The sequence below is a fragment of the Pinus tabuliformis genome, chromosome 2_2, assembly GCF_031772625.1.
Source record: "Pinus tabuliformis cultivar Carrire ecotype Pingquan chromosome 2_2, CPIR1, whole genome shotgun sequence".
Classification (NCBI taxonomy): Eukaryota; Viridiplantae; Streptophyta; class Pinopsida; order Pinales; family Pinaceae; genus Pinus; species Pinus tabuliformis.
The window spans coordinates 3,273,445-3,280,138 of record NC_142300.1 but is presented as its reverse complement, the minus strand read 5'-3'; the positions used below and the strand labels follow the sequence as shown (position 1 = coordinate 3,280,138).

The window sequence follows — 6,694 nt, the reverse complement described above, 5'->3', positions numbered from 1 at the left end:
CCAAAGCAAACCCATTTTACCAATCAACATTGAGCTTGCATTTGATCCACCAATATCCATAATGTAATAATATAATATTTTCTACTCAATGAATTACTACCTCATACATTCCATGACCTAGGTTTTTTACACTATTTTTATTCATAACACTGAAATATAAGTAAACTACAAATATGTTGGTCAAGCATACTCTTAAACGTCCAGCACTTCTGGTAAATAAATGAAGCATAGAAAAGGATTTCAATAACCGACTAAGACATTAATCTCTGCAGATGTTTTTATCAATCTATGCAGTTATCTCTTCAACTTCTTAATCTCCAAGCTCAAAGAAAATTGAATCTAAATGGGAGAAAATATATTTTTTAAGCTAGTAAAGCACATACTATCCAACTTACTACAAGGTACATATTGATTCTCCAGTGCACCCCATGCAACGTGATTGCAATGGATTTCTTGGGTTATTTTCCCTTTGCTTTGATGGGAAAAGCTCCACATACATCCGCACCCAAGTACTGAGATCTTTGCATAACCTGAGAGGCACCAATGCACAAACCTGAGTTCCCCTTCAAGTCTATGTTCTTACCTAACTTGTGCAAAAAAATCTGAAGAGAAAGGGAATGCCCTTGACAGCATGTTACCACTCAAATTAAGGTGGTACATGTGAGAAATATTACCTATAATGGAAGGAATCCTACCTGAAAACCTGTTGTTCTCCAAATTCAAAGAGCTTAGATTCAAAAGTTTTCCATAAGCCACAGGTATTGAACTCGAGTACCAGAACTAGCAAGCCTAAGATCCTAAACTTTCTGATATTTCCAAGTTCAATAAGAAATGGAGAAAACATTGGATTATTATCTATTATGAAGTACTGGAGGCTCTGTAAACTTCCCAGCGAAGGAAGGAATCTCTGTGTAATCTTATTGTTGTTGAGAGCTATGAACTCCAAGTTTTTCAAGTTCACAAGAGTTGCAGGAATGTGGCCTGTGAGGGAATTAGAGCTCAAATCCAGCTTCTGCAACGTCCTTAAATTTCTAAGGGATTCCAAAATGGGTCCTCTAAGATTGTTGTAGCTTAAATCAAGCCCCAACAAGTTTCTTAAACTCCCCATTCCCTGAGGGATTTGTCCCTTGAAAGAATTATAACTAAAATCTAAAATTAAATGCATGAGACTATTTAGCCTCCCCACATCTGGTAGGATGCTCCCATGAAGATTGTTCTAAGAGTTTCAAGACTTGTAATCCCCTCAAGCTGCCAAAATCCCTAGTAATTTCACCAGTCAGACCCTTGTTAGCACGCAGGCTCAACTGCTCCAAATTGGGGGCCAACTTACAAAAACCCAAAGGAATTGTGATTTTCTCATGCATGAAACACTAGAGCATAAAGAGTGCTTACAAATATGAGAGCTTGAAAAATGAAATTGGAAACAGAGCATTTTTCTTACATGAAAGATTAGGTTTGTACCAAAAATCAAGCTTGGAAACATGCAAGAAATTGTTGTTCCCTTGTTTTCACTCCAAGCCTTGCCATCTTCATTTTACACAGGGACATGTATAGGTTTTTCTCCATTTGCATATGTAGACATAGATTCAATTACTTAAAATAGAACTTTTGTTTCCTTAGGATTCATCTTGGTGTTGGAGACATGTCAATCTACCTAGCCTCCATGATCTTTATGATGTGCTGCTCCATGAATTCTTACCAGTAACAACAAAAACATGCTCACAATGTCTTTAGAAGGATACATTGAATGTGCCAGAGAAAATAGATATACCAATATGAGAAACAAATCTAGTGCCTATAACGTGTCATGTGGATCAGGATGTTAGAAAGCGCTGGATAAATGTTTACATATTGTGAGGAGGTGATAGAGAATCCCAACGATATTTGGAGGGAGACTTCAAAACTACTTAGTGTCTATATTCCTCTGATGCAAGGGTTGTCTTTGGCAGTTGCAAGATCATTGACGCTTTAATCAAATAAATTAAAAAATCAAATATTTTATCATATCTTGTCATATTTTACCAACATATCTACTATTGAATCTTTTATCATATCTTCTACATATTTTTTGTATGCAATGAATCTTATGAGACTCCTGGTTTAAATTATAGTCATACTAAAAAAACTAATCACAAAAAATATTATACAACAAAGATTATTTGTGGGTTATCTTGCAAGTTGCAAATAACTTATTCATAGAGTTGCAGTTGGCCTTCTCATTTCTCTTAATTTATAGTGGGTCCATCTTTGAGCCACCACATGTCAATCTTTTATGTTCTCCTCATGCTTTTATTTTCTTAAACAATATGTCTATATAGGATTTTTATTCAAGTATGATTTAATAACTGCAAATGGAAAATATTTGTTGTTGTTGGTTTATCTAGTAAGTTGTATTTCTTCTAACATGTTTTGTGAATTTTCAGAACTGTGAGCATGAAGTTGTTGGAGAAGGAGACGATCTCTCAAAAGGTACATGTAACACTAACAACATAATGAGGTTATCATGGGCATTGGTACATTCACGATGTCCTGCAGATGTTAAAAGAGGGATAACAATGTTGGAAGGTAGGTGATTGTTCTTAGCTTAAAGTTCTCTAGGATGCAAAGTTGCAAATTGTTGTTGCACTTTTCACTTAATGTTTTGCATCAATCTACTTTTCTTGAAGTCAACTTGCTGGAAGCATTCTTATGTCTGTGGTCTAGATCTAGACAAAGCCTTTTGATTCTCTTAATCTCTATGGAAGTTTGCAGTTCCCTTATTTTATTTTATTTTATTTTATTTTATTTTTTCTTTATGAAGGCATGCATCATATATTACCTTATTGTGAAGAAAGATACATCAAGTGATACATAAGAGTATAAATAAATACTCTAAGCAGTGGCTAAATAGACATCCCCTCATATATGCCAAGAGTGGTGGTATGTCAACCTTCTCCAATATCTAGAGAGATTCTATCTTTGGTAAAGATTCTTATCTTAATAGAGAATTGAATTTCTAGTGCAGAGGGTTGACCAAAGTGATGCAACCATTCCCACAAGTATGGGGTCCCTCAGCAAGTCTCAAAAGATAAACTTGACAGTTTCAGACTTGGTTTATTGTAAAACCATTTCCAATCCTTCCAAATTCATCCTTGAGCATTCAAATAAATCTTGAAGAAAATAGATCAAGGTAGAATCTTGCATAACTCAAAAAATGCTTGTTTCTTTGCAATAACAATTGTTACGATTTATTCACCACTCTTTGCTTCAACCAAAGGCCATATTGTCCCACAAATACTAATATTTTTGCTTGTAAAGGGAAATGTCTAGATGAATATCCCTACCAAATCTGGGTCATTTATTGTCCTATTGAACTCCCAATGTGACTTGGATACTTTACTCATGCCATCCAAATCCTTTTGAGAATAACTAAACCTATGAGGTTGAAATATCTAGCTCCTCCTACTTCATCATTGGTCTTAAAAGGGCCTTTGATACTGCACACATGATCAACATTTCTAATATGGCATGAAATTAGAATCTGCCAAGGGCCTTCCCCTCTAATGGTTCTTATATTTGTTCAACTATATGGACTATTACATAACTCAAATATTAGTTACAAGTTTATAATCAAGAACCCTTTTCATTCCTTCTATGTTTTCCTAATGGAAACTCCTTAAAATTCATCTATTTTTCTTTAGCCAGCCATGGATGGAGTAAAGAAAAAAATAGTAGAATTAGAAATTCTATTGTCAAACTTCTATTAACTATGTTAAGGTTCCAATTAGTGGAAGATATCTACGAGACATTTTCTGGAGTTCACTTTGAAATCTACATAGCATCCATCTCCACTAGTCAACTAGCGACACATCATATGAAGTCAATTTAGAAATCCATCTTGACCAATTGTGAGCACTTTTGTCTTACCCACAACATTACTTGTTGCTTGAGAAAAAGTGTCAAGGAACTGCATTGTTCTTTCAACTAAATCTTTTGTAAGTTTTGGCTTGAGTGCAAAGCCAATAAAGTGCATATTAAGAATTTAGATCTTTACGCAAGAATATTGCCCTAATTTGACATTGAATATGTGTTTCTTCATTAGGGAGTGTGCATCCATATTAACTTTGTTGGAAATAATACTTGCGGGGGGGGGGGGGGTGAATCAATATTAGCAAATCAATAACTTTTTCATTTCCATACTTAGATTCATATACGCTACTTCAGTTAAGGGAACCCGCATGTACATGCAACTATGTCTAAAACAACTAGAGTATATCCAGTAAACTTATAATTCAATTAATCCATTAAATGTTGATCTTTAATCAGTGCATTAGAACTTCATTAACCATATGAACAGTAAACAGGTGCAGTAAAACAGAACAGATCATCACACGTAAGAAGCACACATGAACACCATGATGTAAGGTGGAAACCCAATGTGGGTGAAAACCACCTACTGCAATTCGTCTCTATCTTCTTTTAATAAGAAACTTCTTTTTACAATATTTATGTGCTGGTGCAGTCTTATACCAGTACGCAGGCTTCTACCTGCAGAAGGCTACAACCTTCTCTCGTTTTCCAGCTTCTCCTAGAAGGGAGCTACAACCCCCTTAGCTCTTGTACTAGCCGATCCGTTTACTAGTATGTAGGCATCGGCCTACTGAAGGCTCCAACCTTCACTCGTTTTCCAGCTGCTTCTGGAAGGGAGCTCCAACCTCCTTAGCTCTTGTACTAGCTGAAGTACTAGTACGTAGGTGTTGACCTATAGAAGGCTACAACCTTCTCTTTTCTCCCAGTGACCAAGTTTCATAAATTTTTAGACTGGATCCATAAATACAAAACAATCACCACTGTAATACACCCATCAACTACACCTACATCATCAATCTTTGAATCACCCAATATTGAAACACTGAAACACAGTCACCAAAATACAGAAAAGACAATAGAACTCTGCAATAACAATCAGATCCAACTGCAACTTCAAAATATCATACTTCATATTGTATACGCTACTTTAATGAACCCAACCTGCGTGTATACGTGCTTTTACCAAAGGGAACCCGCGTATAGATCTGCAAATTCTAACTTTTAACTTTGCAGCTATTCCAGACATCAATTGTACCCAGAACATAACATTTACACAATAAACATGCATCAACAATTTAGATTTAGTCTATCCATGATCAAACCATATAATGATAAAACATTCCAAACCTTAAGATCCCAATCCATCATTCATCATCATCCGCATGGGTGCATCCTTGGTTCAGATCAAGCAAAGCATCACAAACCCACTACCTGCATACTAGATCTCACACTTTATCAGATATTCATCCCTTGCACACTTGCTCCTCTTGGCCTAATGATCTTCTCCTTATATAGGTTTAGGCCTCTCTCAATACCACGGTCCAAAACGACATAAAACCAATACCTTAGACCCAATATCTAGGGTCAACACTTCGGACCAAATACCATGGACCAATACCAAAATACCACGGACCAAAACTTAGTTTTCCAGCATGTACACGCCTTTCCTTCTGTGAACCTGCGTGTGTACGTATACGCACCTTGTGTTTTGCTAACCCACGTGTATACGCATTTTTATCAAGGTTAACTTGCGTATACCTCTCTCTGATCATTAATTCTTTGCTCTTGACCTGCTACACTATGATCTGTCATCTGAGTGAGTTTCCATTAAGGACAACACCTGTATCATACCTCTGAGTGAGTTTCCATCAAGGATAACACCTGTATCAAAATGCCAACAATCTCCCCCTTTGGACTTGATGGCAACAACCATACCAAGTCAGTCTCCCCCTTTGACATCAAGGGCAAAGGGCAGACCAAGATATTCTCTTCCCTGAGTACATGTTGAAGTTTCTGATTGAGCTCTCCCTTTGTACATGCCAATATGTACCAATCCGTCCATGCTCCCCCTGAGCACATGCAAGGTCTGCAAAAGCATAACATGACTCTATACATACATCGCCAATGACCTTCCTATCACCAAAGACTCATACATACATCAATCTCCCAACCAAGTGGGGATACACCAAATTTTTATACATGACTCAAAACAAGAAACATTACATCATCCATCCCATGCATAGTGAGGTTACAAATCATGACCTTTATAACAAAGACCAGCAATCTAATCAAGACCATGATAGTCATCAGCAACTATCATACACCATATATGATCTGCATCATAAGCATCAGCATCCAGCCCTGTAACCTGCAATACCATTCTTTTGACCAACCAACAAGATGTATCATTTAGCCACATAAGCATCATCACCCATAACCCATGCATTATTTGAAGTATATGCTCCCCCTGAACCTGTGCCATGCCATCATCAAACAGAGCAGATAAGTGACTAAACCATATCAGACTTCTGTAATGCTTCTTTTCTTCAAAACATCATATATGCGACTGTGCAGCATCTAACTCACGTATATACACGACTTTTCTTCATGAAACCTGCGTATGAGATTTAGAACACTGATGTTCCATACTTTCAACTTCCTTTGAGTCTGTGATGTCTGTATATTCTACTATGCCACATCTTTCTAGTTGTACTTCTTTTTTCTTCCATATCTTCAACTGTGATGATGTTTTCTCCTTTTGGTATGGTGCCCAAAATCTTCTCCTGCATTCCTTTGCTATGTGTCCAAGCTTATTACATGCATAACATCTTATATGTTTCATATT

General features: G+C 36.6%; 1 pseudogene; it reads right to left on the bottom strand.

The window, feature by feature from the left end:
- Positions 1–362: 362 nt before the first annotated feature.
- LOC149191255 (uncharacterized) lies at positions 363–1,633 on the bottom strand (annotated as a pseudogene).
- Between the last annotated feature and the right edge of the window lie 5,061 nt (positions 1,634–6,694).